General features: G+C 38.1%; 1 protein-coding gene and 1 long non-coding RNA gene across 3 annotated transcripts in view; one reads left to right on the top strand and one right to left on the bottom strand.

Moving 5' to 3' along the window:
- Positions 1-25,377, bottom strand: part of LOC139129289 (pyrethroid hydrolase Ces2e-like) — a 40,623-nt gene extending 15,246 nt beyond the window's left edge. Inside the window, exon 1 of the mRNA XM_070694928.1 lies at positions 24,989-25,377. The gene's annotated coding sequence lies outside the window, so the exon portion shown is untranslated. The remainder of the gene's footprint in view (positions 1-24,988) is intronic.
- Positions 3,164-18,854, top strand: LOC139129966 (uncharacterized). 2 transcript variants are annotated; one of them, XR_011551728.1, is made up of 3 exons: positions 3,164-3,404; positions 15,742-15,851; positions 18,376-18,854. It is a non-coding gene; the product is annotated as an uncharacterized lncRNA (long non-coding RNA). The 2 variants fall into 2 exon arrangements; XR_011551727.1 differs by having other exon boundaries at positions 15,736-15,851.
- Positions 25,378-25,740: the final 363 nt, after the last annotated feature.

The raw sequence follows: 25,740 nt of genomic DNA, 5'->3' as shown, positions 1-25,740 counted from the left end.
ATGGTCCCTCCACAAAACCGTACCGTGGTTAATGTCGGAATGTGGAGAGGTTGCCTGATGTCCTCCCACATTACGTGTATGGCATAATGTTATGAACACTCTGGTGCACGAATGCTTCAATCGTCGTTTGTGTGCAGAGGGTCTGTGGCTTGACGAAAACCTATGATACAACTTGTCATTTGCATCGTGCGGGTTTCGCATAGTTACTATCAAATCGCCTGTGCCCTTGCGAGTGCATAGCAATTATCCGGCGAATCGACTACCTTTCAAAATCGAACAACGAATGTTTTAAAATAATGAGTAAAATTAAATGCTGAACACAGAATCGACAATACTGAAAATACTTTGCTGTAGCTGATGGCATCAGTAATTTGAAATACGCTCAAAGGGAACCTACTATAGTCATAGTTTCCGTATGAGTAAATCGGTACAGCCAGCCATCGGTAAGCATGAATGTGAAAAGATACATCAATGCTGTAAGGTCAAATTATTTTGCTCTTGTAGGTAAGATGTGTCCTTTTTTTAAATTTTTCCTTGTGCTTCCTAGTGTACCAAGTATTTTCTGGTCAGATTTTAGAGTTGCAAACGTTGTATCTCATATAACGGTATGACCGCCAGGTTTGTCTGTTGGGTAAGTGTAAGAGTATCAGGGATAGACTTCTCCAAGTCTGTGGGCATATAAGTATCAAAAAATAATAAATTGAAGGACTAAACATCGGCAAACCGTTGTGTTAATGGTAGGCTATTGCGCAGATCGTGGAGTGAACGCCGCCTGGTCAGCAAGTAACTCAACTGAAGAGAAAGCGCGACTGGGGGCCAGTCTACACCTGGGACTGTGTTCCGTTAATAAATCCTGGGCTAAAATTTAATTTCCTAATAGTATAAAACAGCATCTAATGTGCCTATCAGATATCATGAAGTTTGACGCTTGATTGTAAAATATTAGTGCATGTTGCTTTCTAATGCTGAATTCTCATTGAGAAAACAGAAAAGTATCAGGAACTTATTATGCTTTTCATATGCGCTGCAGGTTTCATTATGATTAGTACACTTTGCAAAACAGACGTTCAATTTACAGACATCAAAATATTTTTATATATTTCTGATATATTAAAGTACAGCGCCCGGAGCGCGCGCTGAAAAATATTAACATCTGGATATCACTGATATATATGTCTGATATATGAAAGTCATGCGGCTGAAGGGAATGCTGAAAAATAAGTTCGATATTTTAAAGTAATGCGCTCGAAGGGCGCACCGACAACATTTTAAAACACAATACATATATCTCTGACATATATGTCTGATATATTAAAGTTTCGTGCTAGCTTGAAGGGGGCTCTGAAAAAAGTATTATTAATATTAAAGTTAAGCGCCTAAAGGGCGCGCCATGAATGCAACTGAATGATGAAATTTGTCGCTTGCACGATGCATTGTAGGCAAGTATGAGCCCGTGTCAAAATTCTAAAACAGACTGAACCCCCTCCCCAATTGGACATTTCAAAAAACATGGTGACCCCCCTATCATCATAGTCAAAAACGGGGTGACCCCTATGAATCCACTCCCCCCCCGCCGAATAAACTGACCAGTCCCTTTAGTTGACTTTAGCAATTATGACTCTCAAAGGCAGGCACGTTTTATAACAACGACTAAGATCATAATCTTTCGCAAAATGCGCTCGTTCTTCATGCAGTCTCATAACGATTTGTTAGGGTTGTCATCGATATCGCCACAGCAGTTACACATGGGATATTTCCCTTTTCGTCACACATCGTTCATTCAAATGACAAATGTGTGGAGTCAGTAGACGACAGCCTATCTTGTGATAGTATTTGGTAGCCGGTATCATGACAGTTGTGTTCTTGTCGGCTGCACAGACGATCTGCCCTCTTGTGAGTTCGACTTTCTGAAAAACAAGATATGACTTGCGACAAAAATTGCTTATTTGACACATAACCAGGAGATCTGCATTACATTTCACACCGGTATGTTTTTGAATATTGCCAATATACTCTTCGCCAGTGGTTTAATTCAACCAAAGGACCGTGCTTCAACCACATCAAAAATCGACTCGGAGGCGAGTCAAGGCTGTTCAGTGGCAATGTTAGCTTCACCGCTCGAAAGTTATTCTCGGAAACAGGACGGCAGCATTGGTCAGGGCCGGATTTCGCACATTATATGGAAAGCTGTGGTTATTTCTTCGAAAATATGTGATTGGACTGCATACTTCTTCTTTGGGCCTTGGACTTTCGCCGCCGAAACGTCAATTAGCAAACAAATCACAAGATAGTTCAGTCACATGAATCCGTAAATTTTGATGCATCGATCTATCGTGATGAATTCTGAACTAACGCGCATTAATTTCAGAGTTAGGGGAATTATTTGTACTAGTTTCGAGAACTTATAATATCAGTGTACCCATTGATATAAAAAAGACCGTACTGCTGCATATCAAATCAACTTTTAGACGATGAACTTCGAAGTTTTACATTGTACACATTTTTATATTAAAAACACTTTTCCGGAAAAGCGGGTGTATGGGAAAAGATACCGCGACTGTAGCGACTATTGCTCAAGAAAATGTCTTTTCCACTTTCTGCATTTACCTTCGTGGTCCATTAAATCCAACGTCAAGTCATAGTGAACTCTGAGCTCAGTCCCGCATGTAAATTGCGACCGTGATATACGATGATGGATTTCATAAAAAAGTGCTAGAATTTCGCTTTTCCCGTCAGTAGGCCTACATGTACAGGTTGGTAGTTATTATATCAGACTGATTTCAAACCGTGTTCATATTTCCCAAAGTTTTAATTAGGCCTAATAGCTGCTATATTTTGACCATCTTGATAAAGATCTCGCCACCGGAATATTCATGAAGGTAAAAAATGCGTAAATCGAAATCCCATTGTGTGCATGCTGAGAGGTAAACTGCACAGCTAGCAGCCTGTTGATGAAAATTGACCCCCTAGCTAGCTCGTAGCCTGCTGCTCTCTTTCTTTCTACCTCCATGCTTTAGCTGGCGAAAACGAATATATGGTTCAGTTAGCAATATTTTTATTTAACGAGAGCAAAAAAATAACATTTTCTTCAAGATTGAGTGAAAAGTGATAGTTATCAAATTCTTTGCAAAGTTCGTTTCGTGAATATTTGAGCACTTGGGGAGCCATACTCAGAAGACGCCATTGTTATGGATAGCGTCGCGTCGCCTACTCAGCGTTGCGTTGCGTCGTCTATATTTTAGTACTGACACGTCCCGCCGGTGTCTAGGAATGTCCACTAAAGACTCTAACCTTGAAATCCTGGACCGTCTCGACGACTATGCGGTACGTTTGAATCTAGTGCCAGTGTGGTGATCGCCAAAGAGTCCTGCATCAGCTGAACGGTTCTCGTGTAAGCTTACCAGGTATGTATGTACAGTATAGCTATTCACTTATTCTTGACCAGCAGAAGTGTCTGGGATACGTCTACTCCCTCTGGTATAAACGTGTCCAGCAAAATCTGTATCTGGCAAAGTATCGAACGTTTGTTTGTTTTAAATCATCGATATTCCTGATAATTTCAAACGAATAATGAACATCGAATTTCCGGGTCACTTTATGCTAATGAGTGTTGATACCTGTCAGGGACTGGACAAAAATTACGGGCGGGGGGATTGATTGGTGTTTTTAGAGGCCTGTGTTGGCACCAGATTGTCTCACCAGAAAATTTACCAACCAGATTACAGTTTCAATGGAAAACAAAAGGTAGTCCTCCTACATATTTAAACAAAGGCAATTCCAGGGATCAGCAAAAGTGCCTTATAAAATGGAAAATAATGACCCTTCAAAAAGTGTTAGCAAGGAAAAGATTGTCCCTCCAAAATTTTCATGTGCCCTGTGAGTCACAGTCTGTATAAATGATATCTTAATAATTGACATATAAGTTCTCATTTAACTTTGAACTGTTAAAGAATACTTTTAACCTTTACAAAAAATCACTAGGGTGAAAGTCCAATATCACATTTGTTGTTCACATCTGTTCTTTCAACCAATATTCTCATTGTGCACATTTCAATTGCCAAACAGATTTAGCTTGTGTTGTATTTCAAAATACCTTTTCATATTTCTTCAGAGACCAGAATGTACATGTTTAGTGAATCAACATTCCGGTGAAATTCCAAAATCAAATTTCTTGCACACACATTCACTAGTAACCAGCTCAATCTAATCAAGTGCATTAACAGTGTTCAAAATAACACCTGTCCGGCAGTCCGAGACTGGTTGTTTTTCTGCAGGACTTGTAAAATAAAAAAGTTACCAGTCTGGCGGACAGGTTGACTTAGCGTGGGGAGTCTTCTTTAAAACTATGTCTGCTATTTTTTCTCTGGGCTCCCATTCAAATTTTATGGCAAGACAGTTTTCTTTCCCGTAAATTCATCCTACTCAACAGCGCATAACAAAAATACTTAGGCACAAAAAGCAATCGCAGTATCAGGACTGGTAAGTTTTTGGCAGGACAGGCAACTTTTTGAAGTTACCAGTCCTGGTGACTGGTTGATTTTTTCCACAAATTTCGAACACTGGCATTAATATCAATAATTAAGCACTATAAACACACAGATATAGCTATTGATTTATTGCAAAAAATCATGGTTTCCTCATGGACTACAATGTATATTGAATAATCCAAAAATCAAATTTTTTGTACACAGATGTGTTTTGCATCCAAATTCCAACTACTAGAATTACATAAATTATCAAACATGGATAAATGTACATATAATGCATGTTGCATAGGGGAAAACTGTCAATATTTTGCCTAACAGATTCCAATGTATTAAATTTGATATTTTTTTGGTAAAGCACTGTATTGGCCACATCTTGTTTTCAAATAGTTTCAATAGTTGCGCAAAAATGGTAACCCTGCCCCAAAGGCATGCATGACAATTCAAAATGCTTTTTTAAAAAATGGACCCCAAAAAAGGCCTTACCCCCTGTAATTTCTGTTCAGTCTCCATGAAAAGTAATCCAAGGAACACATGATTTATACGCTCTATTGTTTGTTGAACCTCTACTCAAAATGGCTGTGCATGAAGGTTAATAATAAGATAATGAAGATTTGCTATCCTTTATTTTCTTTTGAAACTATAATCAGTTGAATGTTGGCCGATTTTTTAATTCAATCCCACAAGTCCACTTATTCAAGCTCAAATTTATGTATGTACAATGGCTCAAGGACAGAATAGGGCCCATTGGTATTTTTTGACCTTTTTTTTCTATAGTCATAGGAGACATTACATTTAATGATTTATGTTGTCAATTTATTTCCTTTGTCACAATAATAGTATTAATTTAGAAGGTTATAAATAATGCAAAGTTACATGTACATGACGACTAGCATGTTTAACCCTTTGCACCCTGACCCCCTGGTACTCTATGACGTCATCAGACATTTATGTCTGAGCCGGGTTCAAAGGGTTAAAGAACCACTAGCTGTAAGTCTTGAAATTTGTTTACCTCAAAATACATGTATCTCCCCATTTTGTCCTGGTTTTCTCTGAATTCTGCCCTATAGTATTGTTTATGTAACTTATGTGACAAATTATTGATATGTTGGACTTGCACAACTCTACAAATTGCTAAGGACTGTGATTTTACTGTGCGCACCGGTAGGATTTCTCCGAGAGTGCCCCTGCTTTGCAAACATAGACAATTACTCATACACTGCAGCACAAGAGAGTTACCTGTACGACCACGAAAAAGGCTAATTCACTGCCGCGAGCCAAAGTTCAGTTTGCATGATTAGCATTTTAAGCTAGTAGAAATAGGTGAATTTTCACTCTAATTCACTTTATTGTTTAATCTTCACTGTTAAATCACATTTAATGAGGCCTTGTATGTGCATAAAGTGGTGACCTGTGATATGTGTGTTCACGAATTCAACCTGTGCTGGCCGGTAAGGGACTGGAAAAAATTTATAGGGAGGCAGTGATTCAGTTACTCACTGGCCTTCGGCAAATGGCCGGTTTTTTTGCAAAATGTCCTAAAGTTTTTTTGTAATTTCTGACAAATGGCCGGAAAAAAATGTCACAAACCAACTTCAATCCGCCAGGCCCTGAGGCACAAAGTTGCAATCCCCGTCGGCTGTAGTTTAGTGGCTGCCTCCTCAACAGAAAACTACAGCTAAAATAAAATGTTGTAAGATGTTGAAACAGTTTACCCTCCTTCCTACAAAGTTGCAATGTATTGAAACAGTTTACTCTCCTTTCTACAAAGTTACAAATTCCCTGGTACGTGAAGCAAACATTGTTGCAGTTCGATACGTCCATGAATACACTGACTCACTTATGTGAGTCCCGGTCATCTATGAGTCCAAATTTTACCTACTTTGCTTGAATAAAAATTTGGCCTGTAACTACTCAGTTTGTTAGTAAAAACCATAATTTCAAAGGAAACTTTCACAAACAGAATCATAATACAAGGGAAGAGGAGAAAAACTGAGGTTTTCTCAAAGGTCAAATCTGGGTCATCTCATGTGATGTCATGAATGAAGACCCTTAAGTACAAAATTATGGTTCAAAAGAAACCACCTATGGAGGTCCAATAGGTACAATCTTATGTTCAAAGGTCCTTGGTGCCTTCCAATTTAATGGTATTAGCTTGACTGTCAGTTTTAAATCAAAAGTTTATTAAGAGTCATGGCAAAGGGACATTGTGAACAGTAGTTGCAATAAGCATATCCATTTTCAAATCGTCACATTTGAGAACTGCAATTTTGCATGGTAACTTAACATCAAAGCAACAATTCAAAAGTAGAACTACCGGTATGAAAATTGTCCATTTGGCCTATTTCAAATTGCTATAACTTCTACAAGAAATGATGTGATTCTGGATGATTTAATATTTTGCAGATTCCAACAGTTTAATGACGCAATAGTGAACATTACCAGACAGTTCTTGATGATATCAAAATATCAAATGAAAATATTTCTGGGCTAAATGTTGTCATAATCATTAATACAATGATTACTTTTAAAAACATTGGGAAATTAAATGAACGATATCATTGTGTCTTGCTTGTCTTACATAATTTGGGCCGACCCTTTTTGTCCTCAAGAAAAATATTATGCTTAAGATGCTATTGAGCCTGCTTGATCACAACTACCGTATGACACAACACCAGGGCCTTAAACACCACAATACTTGTATCTATACTGCCACTATGCTACCAAATGCTTTCTTCATCTAAAATTTTTATTTGTGTGGCTCACAAAATTTTCAACATGACTTTAAAGACTGCATAAATTAGCCACATGAGGAGCTTTTAGCTTACATATATGATAAGTTGTCATACTGTGAATACTGAATAAATGCTGAAGAAGTATTCTGTATCTGTGGTAATATACACTTCACATTGCTACCAGACTTGTAGAATTGCCACCTAATTTTATTTCTGGTGAAAAAAGTTACCACTAGAAATGAAAAAATATTTCTATCCTTCTAATGTCATAAAAACACAGATAGTTAATGTAATAAAAACTGAACAAATATTTGTTTACTGTAAAAATTATCATGAACAACATACAAAACATCTTGATTTGTATAATTGGGAACTTCTGAATGCCAACAAAGCTATTGCCACACTTGAAATCGTAAACTGTCTAAAGTTGTTCAAAGTGGCTACAAGATTTTTAGTCCCCACGGACACCGTCCGGGGGACTTATAGGTTTGGTCGTGTCCGTGCGTGTGTGCGTCCGTGCGTGCGTGCGTCCGTCCGTTCACGCAGATATCTCAGAGATGCCCGAAGCGATTTCATTCAAACTTGGTACAAGGATTACTTCATATGTCATACAGATGCACGTCGATTTGTTTTGTGATACGATCCAATATGGCTGCCAGGCGGCCATTTTATTACGATTTTTTCATGTACAGAGCCATAATTCAGGCATGTTTCAACTGATTTTATTCAAAGTTGGTACAAGGACATAGACCAATGTCATAGATATGCACGTCAATTCTTTTTGTGATACGATCCAATATGGCCGCCGTGCGGCCATTTTGTTACGATTTTTTCATGTACAGAGCCATAACTCAGGCATATCTCAACCGATTTTATTCAAAGTTGGTACAAGGACATTGACCTATGTCATACATATGCACATCAATTTGTTTTGTGATACGATCCAATATGGCTGCCAGGCGGCCATTTTATTACGATTTTTTCATGTACAGAGCCATAACTCAGGCATGTTTCTACAGATTTTATTCAAAGTTGGTACAAGGACATTGACCTATGTCATACATATGCACATCAATTTGTTTTGTGATACGATCCAATATGGCCGCCAGGCAGCCATTTTATTACGATTTTTTCATGTACAGAGCCATAACTCAGGCATGTTTCTACAGATTTTATTCAAAGTTGGTACAAGGACATGACCAATGTCATAGCTATGCACATTAATTTTATTTGTGATACGATCCAATATGGCCGCCGTGCGGCCGTTTTGTTACGATTATTTCATGTACAGAGCCATAACTCAGGCATCTCAACCGATTATATTCAAACTTGGTACAAGGACATCGACCTATGTCATACATATGCACATCAATTTGTTTTGTGATACGATCCAATATGGCCGCCAGGCGGCCATTTTATTACGATTTTTTCATGTACAGAGCCATAACTCAGGCATGTTTCTACAGATTTTATTCAAAGTTGGTACAAGGACATTGACCTATGTCATACATATGCACATCAATTTGTTTTGTGATACAATCCAATATGCAGCGTTCTCACCAGGCCGCGATCCGCGACATTCTCGCGTATTTTCTGTTTTGTCGCGGATTTCTTGGCGTTGCGCGCCAATAGTGGCGCGCCTTTGAAATTATAAACTTTCGCGGTGCCAGCCGTATGGCCGGCCGGCCATATCATACAGCCAGTACTTTTCATAATGGACGCAAATGATTGACGTGAGTAATTACACTTCCTGGTTGAAACCGAGGCAATCTGGAGGCAATACCCGTCAGAGGGCGTACTTAAGCCACAGTCACTTGGGACATGATGGCCGATGTGTGGATGGATTACGTATACCACACAGCGGCCGTCGTGTATTGAACCACACGAGACTGTGGTAGTCTGACGCACTGGACGTGTTCGCCTTGCATGCATACCGGTACATGTCCACGGAATTCGCGGAAGCTGGAGGCGTCATGGGCACGATAAATATTTTCATAGGCTACGACAACAATAATCCGAACTACGAAAACACAAGAATGTAAAGCTTGTATATCCCTAAGGAATTACATGAACATTTTTCGAAAACAACGAACTCGAAGCTGGTAGCATTATACTGTGAGTTCCGCATGGCAACCAGGGTCTTGACGGGAACGACGTTATAGTGTTCGTGCCGTTGAGATTCAGTGAATTTTTGTTCTCGAAAAATAACGCAACTTTGTCTGAGATAATTTTTAGGTCTTTGCTTTGTTTGGAATCATGTATAAACTTTGCGGGAGATACGTGTTGTGTGATGTTATCAGGCATTTGCTCCGTTCCTCGTCCACGCGACCTAGTACCCACGACTGGAAATGATCGACAACTGGCCCACTGCCGATTGATAATATTATTCCAAAAGTAGTTCCGAGGTTTAAATGTGGAATAGTTGGCCCACTGCCGATTGATAATATTATTCCAAAAGTAGTTCAGAGGTTTAAATGTGGAATAGTTGGAGGAAAGTTCTCTTATTATGCAAAAAATTATCAATTCTTTGCTTGCGCATGTGATAAGTATATTATTCCAGGCGAACTTATACGTGAGAACATGGACGTCTTTTTTCCATGCTTCAATCAATTGACAAAATTTGTAGCCTTGGCTGGCGACCAAAATTTCACGTCAAAAGTTGATGATTGTTTACAAACATCATAGGGATATGTTTCCTGATCTAAATAAATGCTGACTTGGCCTGTTCCTTCTGCTGGTTGTGAAAGGGGGTTTAATGTGCGAAAAAAACGTAACTAATGACAGGAATCAACTGGGAGCTGAACGGCTGGACACCCTAGCAACTACTGTTATTGTAGAGGGCCCCGAAATGGACTTTCACACTGGAAAGAACGAAAGTCCCATAGACTTTTCATTAAAAGGCACTGATATTCAATATCAGTTGATATGTTTACCGAATGTTTACAAAAAAGTGTGTCTTGTTGAGTCCTTTATTTTTTCCATGCATAGAATAAGGTTCGTATTTGCAGTTTGACTTTTTTAACATATTTATATATTGTCTCACAAAAATCATCCGTTGTCCCGCTTTTTCTTGGTCAGCGGGACAAAATGTCCCACAAAATTTTTTTTCTGGTGAGAACACTGAATATGGCCGCCAGGCGGCCATTTTATTACGATTTTTTCATGTACAGAGCCATAACTCAGGCATGTTTCTACAGATTTTATTCAAAGTTGGTACAAGGACATTGACCAATGTCAAAGCTATGCACATCAATTTTTTTTGTGATACGATCCAATATGGCCGCCGTGCGGCCATTTTGTTACGATTTTTTCATGTACAGAGCCATAACTCAGGCATATCTCAACCAATTTTATTCAAAGTTGGTACAAGGACATCAACCTATGTCATACACATGCACATTGACTTGTTTTGTGATACGATCCATATGGCCGCTGTGTGGCCATTTTATTACGTTTTTTCATGTCCACAACCATAACTCAGACATGTATCAAGCAAATTTATTCAAAGTTGGTACAAGGACATTGACCAATGTCATACATATGCATGTTAATTTGTCTTGTGATACGATCAATTATGGCTGCTGTGCGGCCATTTTGTTATGATTTTTCATGTACAAAGCCATAACTCAGGCATATTTCAACCAATTTTAATCAAAGTTGGTACAAGGACATTGACCTACCATATGTCATACATATGCACATTGATTTGTTTTGTGATTCGATCCATTATGGCCACCATGTGGCCATTTTATTATGATTTTTCATGTCCTGAACTACAACTCAGACATGTATCAAGCGAATTTATTCAAAAGTATTTTTTATCACAGACCTAATGAAGAGGACTCTATCCTCTCTGAGGACCTGTAATCAAAATACCCATTAACAAGTGGGGACTGTGTCATCAACAATGACTTGTTCATTTGGCTAACGAGTTGGCTAATCATTTTGGTGATCTAGGGAAGTCCTGCAGTTTGTGCGAATGCAGTAAACTAAATGATACTGAAGGTTTATGTTGGTACAATTTGACACAACACCAGTGGTTTATTACTTACCTTTAATGCACTCACCTGACTAGTCTATTTAAAACCAAATATAGTACCAGGTGATGATGATACACAATGACACTGTACAGTGTTATTTATTGAAAAATATTATGTCCCTTAAAAATGTAATTTGTCCCCATTTAAACCTACTATGGGTCCTTTGTCCCCATTTAAACCTACTATGGGTCACTGTGTCCTCATGCTAGCAAAACCTGGCTAAAACACTGCTTAATTACAGTATAATACCAGATAAATAATAACAGTAAGAAAAATAAATATTAATTAATCTTATGGACATTAATGAATGAAAAAAGCCCCCAAATTGAAGTCCATGGGCCAAAATGCCCCTACTCTCTGATCCTAGATTCAACACAGTGTCAGTATTTGTTTCACAAAACGTTTTATTGAAAAAATCATATTCTCACACCCCTCAGAAATGGTTTAACTGTTAACCATCAAGATATGGTGATGAGAGTTAAAATTAAGGGAACACTAATATTTGAGATGGATCTCTCAAGTGTCTTGAGTGAAGACAGGGCCATCTTATGGAAAAACTATTCTGTTGCAGATGACCCTGTCTGACAGTTAAAATTTAAAGTTCTAAAGTAATTTTCAGAAACAAAATTACAGTGAAGATACCACAGTTATGTGATATCCTCACTGTAATTGTCTGTGAACCTCACTTTGAGACTTGAAATTTCATCTTTCTGACAATTCACGGGATAAACAGCTCAGAGATGTATTCACATTCAAAATTTATTGTTTCATTTGTTTGTGTTCCAGATTTCCAAGTGTATTGTAGGTTCTGAATAAAGATACCAGCCTTGTTGGTTACCAACAAGGCTGGTACCTTTATGGTGTATATGTGTGTGTTAAAAACAATATTCTCTGACACAAACGCTGCGATTAGGTAAACAAGTGACCACAAAGGATTATGGGATGTCCTAAAGATTTTTCCTCGATTTAGGACATATGTCCTAAGCATATCTTTCAGCAGCAGAATCCACTGCTCGGAGGGAGGGCGAATTTTTCAAAACGATGCTGATAAAAGTGACTCTCCCCAATCGTTATGCTGTCCCTGTACGTGCTATAGTCAACATCAATAATATTTTATTTGACAGATCTTAAGTAATTCATGATGTGACGCCTCATCTCACCAAATATGAAAGCTATTGCACTATACTAGCAAATAAGTTAAATTCAGGTCAGAGGTCATCCTGGTTACTTGATATTTTTGCTGTACACTTTCCTCCATGATGGCCGTCCAGCAAAATCAAACCTATAGCCATATTGGCTGGGTCAAATGTCATCCTGGTCGCTTGATATTTTAGCAGAAATCTTAGTTAACATAATCATCTCTTTCCACTAAACTTCAGACCTCCACCTCTGTTAGCTACAGTGTTGGGTATTGAAATTGTTTAACATTTCACACTACCGGTATGACTGAGGTGAGCCCAACTTCACTGCGGGAATGTATGAACTACATGCATTAGCATGAACTCTGTGTGACCAAACAATTCAGAGAATGTAGCGCCCTGAGTGGCCCATCAAATGATGAAGTAAGGGCCATTCAACATTTTATCGCATGAATTGCACAATGCTCTGTGCATTACATTGGACTGCTTTGTGCAGTTTGTGTGAAGATTTCAGTGCAGATATGCACAGTATACAGGGTTTTTTGCTTGTATGCACTGTGATGGGATTTAATGTTTGGCAAATATTTAATCACATTGCAATCTTTATCTTGTCCAAAATTGCATGTACAAGGGGGTTTACACGTGGGAGTTAAGTCCGGAGTAGACACCGGAATAAATATAAACCTGTGTCAGTTGGACGTGTGAACAGACAACACCGAACTAACAAAGAACTAAATTAATTCGGTGTCAGAGGGCTGGTCCAGGTTCGGTGCTCCGTACTAAACAATGGCCTATTTACACGTGTGACCAGAACACCGAACTAAACGCCGAACTATATCCTGTCTTCGGTTCGGTCATTACCACAATGGACGGTGTTCAAGTAAGAAGCTCTCGCGATCGCGGCAACAATTGGTCACAGGAAGAGATCAGGCTACTAATTTCAATCTGGAGAGACGAAAACGTCATCCGTATGATGGACGGCACGTCGAGGGATCGGCAAGTGTATGAAGACGTCGCTGCCAAGGCCAGGGAGAAGGGACTCGAGAGGACCGAGAGGACAGCGGAACAATGCCACAACAAATCAAACGGTTGCAAGCTCAGTTCAAGTCCGTGTCCGACAACAACCGTCATAGTGGCAGAGCTAGAAAAACGATGCCATTTTACGATGAGTTGTTAGTAAAGGGAAAGCAACTGATAGTAAAGGGAAAGCAACTCCACACATCGTTCATATTGGGTTGTTTGCGTTTTGTGTATGATATTGTGTATAATATAAGTGTACATCATGTTTGGCTGTTTTATGTAAAATGTCGCTTAGCCATGGCGGGGTACGATATAGTGGGAATAGAAACCGTATGTCGCCTGTATACGGTAGTATGGTTACAGAAAGTATCCGATGAAGTCTGGCGCTTATAAGTGTGTCGCCTATATTTCTGTTCCATCTATATGCGATTATTGGTTGGTTTTGGAACAGTTTTTTTGTGTGTTTTCGTCTTTTTCAAGTTCACTCCAGTTTTATGTCAGGGCCTTCTTGATTTTTGTCGTGTCGATGTACGGGCTATACGTTGTTATGAAGACTATTGTATTGTTGGTGGCGTTATTGGTTTCTTTTTGTTGTTCAAGCAGTCTTTTCCTGCTTTTATGATCTGTCTCTCTGTAATGCGTTCTATTTCATTATTTTATATTGTCGATCTTGTAATTTTTCACTAATTTTTTTTCACTAAATTGTGTGACTTTCTGTGTAAAATCGGTTTCGTTGTTACGTGTTCTGATGTATGGTAATGTTTCACCTTTGATCAGACCGTTGAATGTTGCTGCCGATGGCATGGCATGAGTTTCTTTGTAAGAACTGGAAAATATCTGTTGGTTTTGTGTGTGTCTTGATGTCGAGAATATTCTCTTTGTTGTACCGACGACCTTTGTAGATAGTCAGGTCTAAATATGTGATTTCTTGAGAGGAGCTTTCAAACGAAAATTTGAAAGTAGGATGCATTTTGTTGATGTTTGATATGAATTCATTGAGTTCGTGTTGTGTTCCGATGAAAATCAGAAAAACATCGTCCCTGAACCTCAGCCAGGTCGGTATTTGTTGTTTGCGTTTCAGTATTATTCTCATTTCTGTCTCGTGAAATGAAGGCCTAATATCTGCTATTTCTGGCGAACAACCCATCGAGATTATTTCCGTATAAGAGCATCCCCATATTTGCCGGTAGAATTCATCGTTGAATTCAAATGTGTTGTTTATTAAGATTACTTCTAGCAGAGCTATCATGTATTTCGTTGTTGGTTACTTGATTATGTAATTGTTTGATGATCTTTCCTGATTTAATGCTCTGCCAACTGATTCAATTGCCTCATAATGTGGTGTATTCGTGTTCATGGAAATCCAGTGTTACTAGTGTCGCATTGGCCGGAACTTTGATTGTCTCAATTTTCCGTATAAGAGTCTGTATTGTAGGTGTCTGTCTAGGTGTTTCATCTTAACATGAAATAGATAATGACATCAGACGGGGCGAGGCCAACAATATTCTCTCCTAGTAAATTTCTTCGCCGAAGGCGTCTCGATTGGTTGACAGAACACAAAAAAGAGCGTAGACAGCAGCTACATGATGTGTGGGTCCGCCATTGCAAGCAAGCGATTGTTCTCTAGCCCAGATATTGCTGAGGGCGCTTGACCCGAACTAAATTCATACCTTGTATATGACGTGTAAACGTGAGATCGCTTACATCGCTGATAAGGAATATTTACAGAACGACTAATCAGATTCCCTCAGGTTCAAAAAAATACACGTGTAAACCCACCTACAGTCCCAGTGTAAGTTAATAATAAGTGTATACATCACCAAAATTAGAACATTCTCACAAACTTATTTTGGCTTGACGTTAAAATCATAAAAACAATGCTAGAAGATACAGCTAGTGGGGGCTTAAGTTAACATGAGATTAATTTTAATCTTACCTAAACATGATATGTCATTTTATTTCTGTTTCTGCTGAAAATGAAATGTGGTGTTACTTTCAACATGCACATTTTAGATATTGATATGCCCATGGATGTAAAAAGAGTCAATTTTTCATCAATGGTCTGACAGTCTACCAGCTCTGAGATACTGCAGGAATGCATAGTGCAGTGTGAATCCAATGAAGTTTAGCCTTTTCAGGCAATGAAAACGCTTGTCAATATATTTCTGATTCAAATATGTGTTGATGGACTGTCAGGTTAATATGGTGATTCATCGTCATTATTGTCACGTGAAATCTGATGATTCATCATCTGTGTTTTAAGATAATTTAATTTTTCACAGTAGGATTTTTAACTTTTTATTTATTTCCTTGCAAGTTGCAGGTCCCGTGGAGATATTTATTAGGCGTTGAACAAATAGGAAAAGTGTAGTGCCCCAAGGAATGACAGAGTCACACGAAAAGGCATGCCAACAACTGAGAAGAATATGAGAGGTATGTACTTCATACACATGTACAAAGTCTGCACTGATAAGTTTTTTGTTTAAAGTTGTGAACTTTGAAGGACATGCTGGTCACCAGTGCTTAGATTCTGGCTACACCGAATTTCAAGCGGATTTTCACCGACTTGGCAGGAAAAGGGTTATAGCAATTATGCAATCTGTGTAAACAGTGCAATGAAAGTTACATGATTCCTTATAATGCTTTGATGACCTTGAACTTCTTAAGTTTCAAACATTTGTCTCTTCAGTGTGCTTTCTCTGAGTATGTACAGTCTCAACTTATTCAACAGAACTCACAGTGTTAATCAAAGATATCCACCTTCTTCATCAATACATGTGTCACAAAAGGTTATTCTCTACATAACACAGCAGAGCTTTGTCAACTGTTGAGTTGCTTGTTCTTTCAAAACCGCTGGTCAGACAGCTTTAATATTTGGTATACAGATCCCTAGGATGACCTAAGTGAGATAATTTCATACAGTCAGGAAATACTTAATTTTGTATCCATGTCTATAGTAGCTTCAGGGACTTTGGCCCTATGTTTAATCGAAAACCGTTCGTATACGTGTATGATGGTGACAAAAACAACATAAGGAATCTTGCGTACATTGTTACTGATTACTTTGACCAAACAAAAATCACCCAAATGCTGAACGATGATCATACAGATTAAATGACCCCAAGCCTGATCTCAGTCAACAGTGCCGGGCTCGACGTCTACTCTATCAAACTGGACAAGAGAAATATACTAAATTTACCTTGAAAAAAATTCAAATTGTGTATCATATTGAAAAAAATCTACTGGGGCCACGGAGCGAATTTAAAAAACCAACAAAACCCAACAGAAGCAGTGGAATGATCAATATTGTGCAAGGTCGCTGTATTATATGTCAGGGTAAAAAAATTGTAGCTTTGAAATTTCTGGATGGTATAAAAGGCTCAGTGGTACAAATGTTTATTCATTGTTGACATCGTATCGATCTGATTGACACAAAAATGTTTGATCGTGCATCCCCTCGTGATTGGCAGCTGTTTGAAAGCTTTCCCCTATTGTTCTTTGAATGCTTCGAACACGTCCACAGCATCGCAGCAGTTTTCGCATCAAAAATCAACTTAAAATGGATATAATGAGAGAATTTCACCAACAAGGTGATGCCACAAGTATTCACAAAAGTAATATGTTGGAACAGTGCTTTAATTTACTCTTTGGTTGTTGAAAACTGCAGATTTTCGGGAGCATTCGTTGATGCTGTTACCATGTGCCACTCATGTTGGATTATGAATGCCCAGGGAGATAGTGGGTATTTATAGGCTCCGAGTCCCCCTGCCTTTAATCCATACTGGCACCATACGCAGTCAGTTCAGTCTTTGATTTGGGTGATTCCCCAGCATGACATGCCCTCTTTTTAGTTCAATATATGTAAATGTTACAAGGCACTGTAGGTCAAAGCTGCTGCATGGTACAAAAATATTTCTACCTCAATATTCCATCCTAATTTGACAGATTTAATATTCTAACGTATATGTCTTACTGTATTAGTTCTCGACCAACGTACAAAGACTTGGTCCATTTGCTGAAGCATTAATTGATGATATGTTTTGTAAAATTAATAGTGGAAGCACGACCATACACCATGTGTCTTGGAGATACATTGATGTTAGTCTCTCCTAACAAAAACAGGAATATTTAGTAAATAATAAAATAGGCAATGAATCAGTGAAAAAACATTTTTATCTTCATATTTGTATATTATGGCATAAACTTGTCAGTTTGATGTGCAACAGTACATAGATGACCAGTTTATTCATCAAGGGAGCATTCAGTTATTACAGCCAGCACAATTTGAATGGGTTGGGGTTCACTTTAAATTGTTAAAAAAGTAGTTTAAGTGTTCAAAACATTTTTTGGGAGATAAAATGATTCGCTGCATTATTTCACTCTCGGTAGTCATTTAAGTGTAAATCTGAACAAAAGTATAATTATCTGCCACATAAACATCTTGCCTTGGCAACTCTGAGGCTTGTCTTATTGTAAATCGAGCTCACTGAGAGCAATGAACAATTTCTATTACTTACATATTAAAGATATAGCAAGTTTTGTCAGGGAAAATATTTAACAGTGACCTGTTGACCACTAGTACCATGAAAATAGAAGTGTTTAGTTGAAATTCCAATATCATTACTGTTGTCCACATCTGAACCTTCAAACACCCTATTTGAATCAAGTACATTTGTATCAATTGTCAAACACCTCAGAAAGCACAGAATGTGTTTGTTAAGCATTGTAAAAAAATTATTCATAGTTTTCTCATAGACTCCAGTGTATAGTGAATCAACATTTCAGTGAGATTCAGAAATCAAATTTCTTGCATACATATCAACTTTTAACCATTCTAGTCTAATGAAGTACTTTCAAATGAATTATCAAAGGTCTATAAATTCACAGATTTAAACAAAAACAACTAAATGGATAATGTACAATTCTGATGATTTATTCTGTGTATCGTTATTTACAGAAATTGAAGGACGCAAACGGGGCTATCCAAGGACTAGCATGAAGCTGAAGACATTTGGTAGTTGTGTGTGTTTCTTCTGAGGACAGCGAGCAGGACAGAAGTTGCAAGGGTGGTGCCTTTATTCGGAGACACTTGCCATGGGATAGAGAGAGAAGTGAAACTGCGTACATTATGGAAAAACACTTGCATCAAAGGAAATGCATATTGAGGCTACCTTGCATTGAGGGCGTGGCCCCAATCAGACCAGAGCCTGAGGATGAGGATGGTGGGCCATCACAGTACTAGAGATTTCCCACAATACATCATGATTTGTACCAATGTAGATTCCCCTGTGAAGTCTACCATGTCTCCCATGTGTAGACAAATTCCTGGACCACGTGTAGAAATTCTGAGAACGTACTTTTAAAAACACCTTTCTTCTCAATTCCCATTGTAAAGGATTAAGAAAATTGTGCTTGATTGAGAGAAGAGAAAGGATTTTTGTAAATTTTCCACTGATTGTGTCCTCAGCCATACAGAATAAAGTGATGGAAAGTAGGGAGAATTGTTGCACCTGTTTTATGAAACAAAAGGATATTGATTTTTTCCAAATAGAAAAGACAAAAGAAATTTACATGCTAACTATTTCAGAGAATGACCCCTTCAGTTGGTAATAACTTGCTTCCCAAAACTGTGACATTTGTAGTACCTGAAGAATGTGACTTTTATGGTTATTTAATGGTTTCTTTGAATTTATACTGCAATATTTCAACGTACTTTTAATAAATAAACAAGTCATTGTTTGATGACACAGTCCCCGCTTGTCCATTTTGTATAATCTTTGGTGTCTAGGTAGCTGTGGAATGACATTGATGCAACGGGTGCATCAGGCCTGTGACTTGCATAATAAAGTTATCTGAGGAACGTTCAATAAATGACTCATCTCTGCCGGTAATGACCACTGAAGGAACTTTTGATTACATCACACATAACGATGCCCTCACTGCCTCTAGTGTCATGATGGCACATACTATACACATGGTTTGGTGGAATTTTGGAAATGCTATGGGATCGGGTATGTTGTTGTAATCAGCCATCAGCCATTTCGAATCATATAATGAAACAAATTAATGTGCACAAGAATGCAGCCATAGTATTTTATCTTCGTATCATGTTTGAACAAAATCAGTCCATCGAGGGACAGTGATCTATGTTTATGTTTCAAAAACATAAAAAAATCACACCAAAATTGAAATCAAATGGCTGTCTATTAACCATATGGATCATAGCACAAATTAGTAGACATGCATATGTATGCCATAGTACTTTATCTTTGTACCAAGTCTCAACAACATTGGTTAAGGAATATTTGCATATGATTAAGCCTCAAAGACATGAAAAAATCCAAAAATGACCATCGGGCAGCGATATTGGAAAAAAATGACAATCTGGCAGCCATATTGGAACATGTCACGAAGTAAATTGACATGTATGCCATAGTGCTTGATCTTTGTGCCAAGTTTGGGCAAAATGGGTGTAATGACCTTTGAATTACGATTCAAAGACATGCAAAATTCCAACAAAATGGCAGTTCTGCAGCCATATTGGATCCTATCGCAAGGTTAATTGATACATGCATATGCATGCCATAGTACATGCTTTGCCTTTGTGCCAAGTTTGAACAAAATCGGTTCAAGGATTGTTGAGTTACGGTTCAAAGACATGAAAAAGTCGCAAAAAAATGGCCGCCTGTCAGCCATATTGGATCATTTCACGAAATAAATTGGTGTTCATATGAAGGGCATACTGTTTTGCTTTTGTGCCAAATTTGAACAGAATCGGTTCAAGAATGTCTGAGTTATGGTCCAAAGACATGAAAAATCACAACAAAATGGCCGCCTCACGCCCATAAATTTGACATGCATCTGTAGGTCATAGTGCTATGCCTTTGTGCCAAGTTTGAACAGAATCGGTTCGAGGATGTTTGAGTTATGGTTCAAAGAAACAAAAAATCGCAAACAAAATGGCCGCCTCGCGCCCATATTGGATCGTATCGCAACCTAATTTGACATGCACATGTAGGCCATAGTGTTATGCCTTTGTGCCAAGTTTGAACAGAATCTGTTCAAGGATGTCTGAGTTATGGTCCACAGACATGAAAAATCGCAACAAAATGGCCGCCTCGCGGCCAAATTTGATCGTATCACAAAATAAATCGACGTGCATCTGTAGGTCATAGTGCTATGCCTTTGTGCCAAGTTTGAACGAAATTGGTTCAGCAGTGTCTGAGAAACTGTTGATGACGGACGGACGGACGGACGGACGGACGGACGGACGCACAGACGGGACCCAATCTATAAGTCCCCGCCGGACTTCGTCCGCGGGGACTAATTAATCAATTATCGTGAGACTTCACATTATTGCTTTTATGCAGAACTGAAAAAGTTACAAGAAAACTAACGTCGTTGGTACAAATCGAACAGCATTGTGGGTAATTGATTGTACTGTGGGCCATGAGCCGTTATACAGACAAATGACAATATCAACAGCGCTGACAACTCATTACAGGACAATGTTTAATGTATAAGCATATGTTTTTGCATTTTCTTGATTCTGCTAAAAGCTCAATGATGCATTTTTAGTTTTGAACAAAGACCACTCAACTTTTGAATTTTATTGACTAGATACAGGCTGTACTCATGTTATTCCACCGACGAGTCATAAACAGTGATTATTTGTATAATTGTATTTTTTGGGATTTTTCTATTCTTGGTCAAGAAATCTTCTCTGAGACCACAACTCCAATTGATTTGAAAGTTGGTGTGGAGGTTTTTAGGGTACAGCTCAGTAAGACTGTTTCAAATTGTGGTGAAGTTTGCATAATTGTATTTTTGGCAAAATTTTTACCATTGTCTTTTGCCAAGTCTTTTTTTTTAAATCGCTGCTACAATTGTACAGACGTTCAATGAATGACTTGAAATATTGGTTTCAAAAAGTCTGGTTATATTATTGTTTGTGATTTTTTTTTCAGAAACCGCAGCTTTTGTTTAACACATGTGCATGTGTCAATTATTGTAAATATTTCATTGGATTAGTATTATTTAGTGAATAAAAAGGACATTATTTTTTTAATTGCATAACAGTTGTCTGAACTTAAATTGTTGATGTGTGTAGTGTAACATGTGAGTATGAGTAAAATGAAAGAATACTAGTATATCATGAGAATACCGGTAATACATTTTAATCAATAATGGTAGATATTGTGCATACCATCCTATGGCAATATGCCTGCACATAATTCTGTAAACACAAAATGGAAGAATGCAGAAAAGATATTAAATATCCGCGCTGTACATATATATCAACTTGGTCCTGTTTGTTTCCCCATAATAGAACTAACTGCCCCATATCTATTTTCTAAGCATGTCTATGCATTATTACCAGTGTAATTGTTGATAATTGCACTGAAGTAAGGCCTTTTGAAATGGATCTGTCAAAAATAACATAAAGGATACAGAGGCCATGTTTAGAAGCAGAATACAAGGTTATTTTGGTATACAATTATGAAAATAAAATGATGAAACAGTACAAAATGTGCAAAAGGTACAGGTTACTGTTTCAAGTAAGTATCGATTCATGAGAAATTCAAAAATTTAAAAGGAATGACAGCAGAGCAGTGATATTTTATTCGATTTCACGCAATGTACCATGGAAAATTTAAGGCAAGAGGGTGGATTCCCATGATCACTAATTTCACGCAGAATCCATTGAAATCCTGCACAGGATTATTCAGGAGACTGTCTTATGGAATCCATTAAAATGCTGTAATGGATTCTGCTGTGGATTCTAAAAGTGTTCCGTATATAGAAGAATCCATAATTGGATACCTTAGGATTCCCTGAGTACCCACAATGGATATCTCTGGATTCCCTTGGATTCTGATTGAATCCACGGAGGAATCCACAACAATGCTTGATGGATTCTGGCTTTTTCACATAGTGATTTCATCACAATTAGCACAAATTTGACTAAGGTCATTATTAGTGACATGTTTACCAATAATGAAGACGTCAGTAAAAGAGAAGAAGATTTTTACCAAAAAAATAGCCAAATCAGCCTCAAAATCATAAATTTGCATATTTCATCATAATTTAAACATATCTGATTAGGGTAATCCCTGGGAACCTGAATTCCAAATATTTAAATGGATTCGTACAGGCTGTTTTGAAGAAAAACCTTGTTATGTACAAATTTGAGTACAATGCTAAACATCCACTTATTTAGCTGACAGCAAAGCTAAAAACCAGTTGCTAATAACAAGAGACGTGTTGAGCTACAATAAAAATAATCTTAGGTTTGATAGCAGGCTACGATCAACTAAATGTTAAAGGGGCATAAGCTTTCAAAAACGTGAAGTCTCCTTCATCAGATGCAAGGGGGAATGAAAAATTGAAGCAGAAAGTGACAGAAAATTCAGAGTGAAATTTAAGAAAATTCAGTAATTCAGATTGGACATTTTTACTCTGAATTTTCTGTCGCTTTCAGCTTTAATTTTTCATTCCACCCTTGCATCTGATAAGGAGACTACACGTCTGTGAAAGCTTATTCTCCGGCAACATATAGTTGATCATAGCATGCTACCAAAGCTTAGATTAATTAAGAACACAAATACAGAAACTTATCAAAATTCAGTTACTGACCCTTGTAAGTTTAAATCGATATTAGAGATGAATGGGGTTCTCAAGCTTGGTTGCAGACAGCTACCTCTTCTGTAACAACTCTTCGATTTTCAGTTAAGTCCATTGTTTTATATCCTGAAAATAATGCAACAATAGGTAATATGGCGAGATGAGACTTTCCATGAAAGACAAGGGGCTGATTAGCTTAAGGAAAAGAGAAGCCTCTTTTCAATACTGTTACAAAATATTTGCTTATTCTTGTCATCAACTGATTAAAAGCCAAACAATACATTGTATAATCTACGATGTTTAATTGATGTTTTACATGCGATTGTCTCTACTGAAAGACATGTGTTAGCTGTGATTACGCAGCGGTACTATGCAAGGCGTATCGATCGCGCTCAGATCAAGGGTTATCGCTACAGTGTGTTCCGATGACCCTTGACCCGAGAGAGATCGATCGATACGCCATGGCCAAAAGTACCACTGCGTATTCACAGCTAGTTGTTGGTATACCAGCCACTGAAAGAAAAAAGGTTTCTTCACGTAGTTAAGCTATTTCAAAGTACAATACAATTAATTTCAAAGAATAATAATACAGATGCTTCAAAATCTAAAACCTTTTACTATTTTGGAGAGAAAACTTACCCTTTCTGGTCTTGTTTCCGCACGATCACGACTTCAGCGTGCGCTTACAAGAAAAATGTCGCAACTTCCGTTTTGATGCATCATGGGATAAGAAAAGGCACCAAACTTGAACACCAAGTGTTTAGAAGTAGAACGCCTCTTGCACGCCGATGTTAAAATTTAAACGTTCATGGTGGTTTTCTGATTGTCTTTTCAAATTTTCAAAATTTCAACCCGAAATAAACGCGTAAAATTATTTTTTATACTTCCTTTTTTAGAAAAAACATGCTTTCAGCAATTGTAGACCGGAAATATTTTTCACTTAGTGTGAAATTTGTCATACCAAAATCCGTGTACGTATACCGGACAGCGAGGCAGTAGTAAAGTTAATATAGCCATTGTAAAGTAAAAGACACAAAAGATTGTTAACTGTTTCAGAGTATTGTAAAATTTCTGTGATGCTGAGTTTTTGAACACTTGAAGGAGATGGTTGTTAACACTACGTGTTCAGGCTTAGAACATCATTGTTAATAATATGAACACTAGTGTTAACAATGTGAACACTAGCCGTTCAAATTTGAACACCGACATGTACATTTTGAACGCGTAAAGACGCGTCTAGCGTCCGCTATTTTTACAGTGTATGTGTTGACACAATAGCTTCTGTTCAAAGGTCAGAGACCCTTGATGGACTTTGAGACCCAAAGCGGTCTCACATCGGACGGCTTTCTCAAAATGTCATGCTTGAAATAATTGATTGACTTGTAGAATTTTCAGCCTTAGCTGTAGCCTTAAAATTCTTTTTTTTTCAAGTTAAAGAACAACAAAGCAGACTGAAAGACACACAGTTCAATACTGTCGAAGGACATTTAACTATATTCTGTGTATTATTCCTGTCCCTCTCTTTACTGTCTGTACTGTAAAACAAAAACAAGAAATACCTCTGCCAATTAATATCTCGTAATCTAAAATTAGAGAGGTGTATAGTAGGGCAGGTGTTTTATGATTTTTTTTGTATAGTAATCTACGCCGTCGTCATGTAAACGAAAAGGAGCAGGCTCACTGGTTCACTGGTTCAAGTCGTTCATATTGACTATATTATTAGTGATTTTAATCCTTTAAGCGCCACTTAAAGTTTAGCACAGTCAATGTGCTTTAAGATAAAACTGATCAACAACCTGCCTCTTTAATTATCCATAGCCAAGGAGTGGGAAGGTTATTTGGCATTGACATTATAGTTGATCGAGAAGAGGTCGGGTTTGCAAGACTTTAAAAATAAAAAGAACTTTGTTTTCGTGGTGGTGGCCAGTATCATGTTGGGAACTTACCCCTGTCTGTGGTGCAAATATGTTCAAGTACAAGCAGTCCTCGCTCTTTGGTTCTTCAATTGGGATTATTGGACTTGCTGGTTGCATGCAAGCGTTACCAAGTTCCTTAGCATCGCGAACTCCTTCCCAAGAGCTTTTCGGCAAGGGTGCTCGGAATCTCAGGCCGCCGACTGGTGGTTCGGCAAAGGTATACCTCGAAAGACATGGACCGTGCGTTTGACCTCGACGTCTTTGTGCGCGAACTCCACCACTCTACCAGCGACCTTTCCTGATTTCAGCTCTACGATCGGATCGTCGGCGGCAACGCAGACAAGGAGCGTAGCCACATACACGACGATTCGTACGGCGGCCATCGTACACATGTCACCTCTCTTTGACGCTGTCGATTACGAAGTCCTGTGACGTCATAGGACTGACCTCTACTCCTGCGACCTCAGCGGTGAGTCATTCATTCAGTCCGAACGGACACCCTGTGATTCGCAAGCAAACAGTAACTACCAACAATAGTAACACGTGATTTATACAGTACTTGTGTTCGTTGAGATAAAACAATTGTATCTTGAAATATTTCATTGTGAAAGCGAATGCAAAACTTCCTATGATAAAAGTAGCCTTAAAGTATACATACTTTGTACTGACCATTACATTGTTTTAAGCAAGGAACATAGCAAGTTTGCGGTGACCGCCACTTTACCCTACGAGATTTAACGAACAGTATCTTTCAGTTATGAACCGTCACCATTGGGACCTTT

The sequence above is a fragment of the Ptychodera flava genome, chromosome 3, assembly GCF_041260155.1.
Source record: "Ptychodera flava strain L36383 chromosome 3, AS_Pfla_20210202, whole genome shotgun sequence".
In the NCBI taxonomy this organism is placed as follows: Eukaryota; Metazoa; Hemichordata; class Enteropneusta; family Ptychoderidae; genus Ptychodera; species Ptychodera flava.
This window is presented reverse-complemented; position numbering and strand designations above follow the sequence as displayed.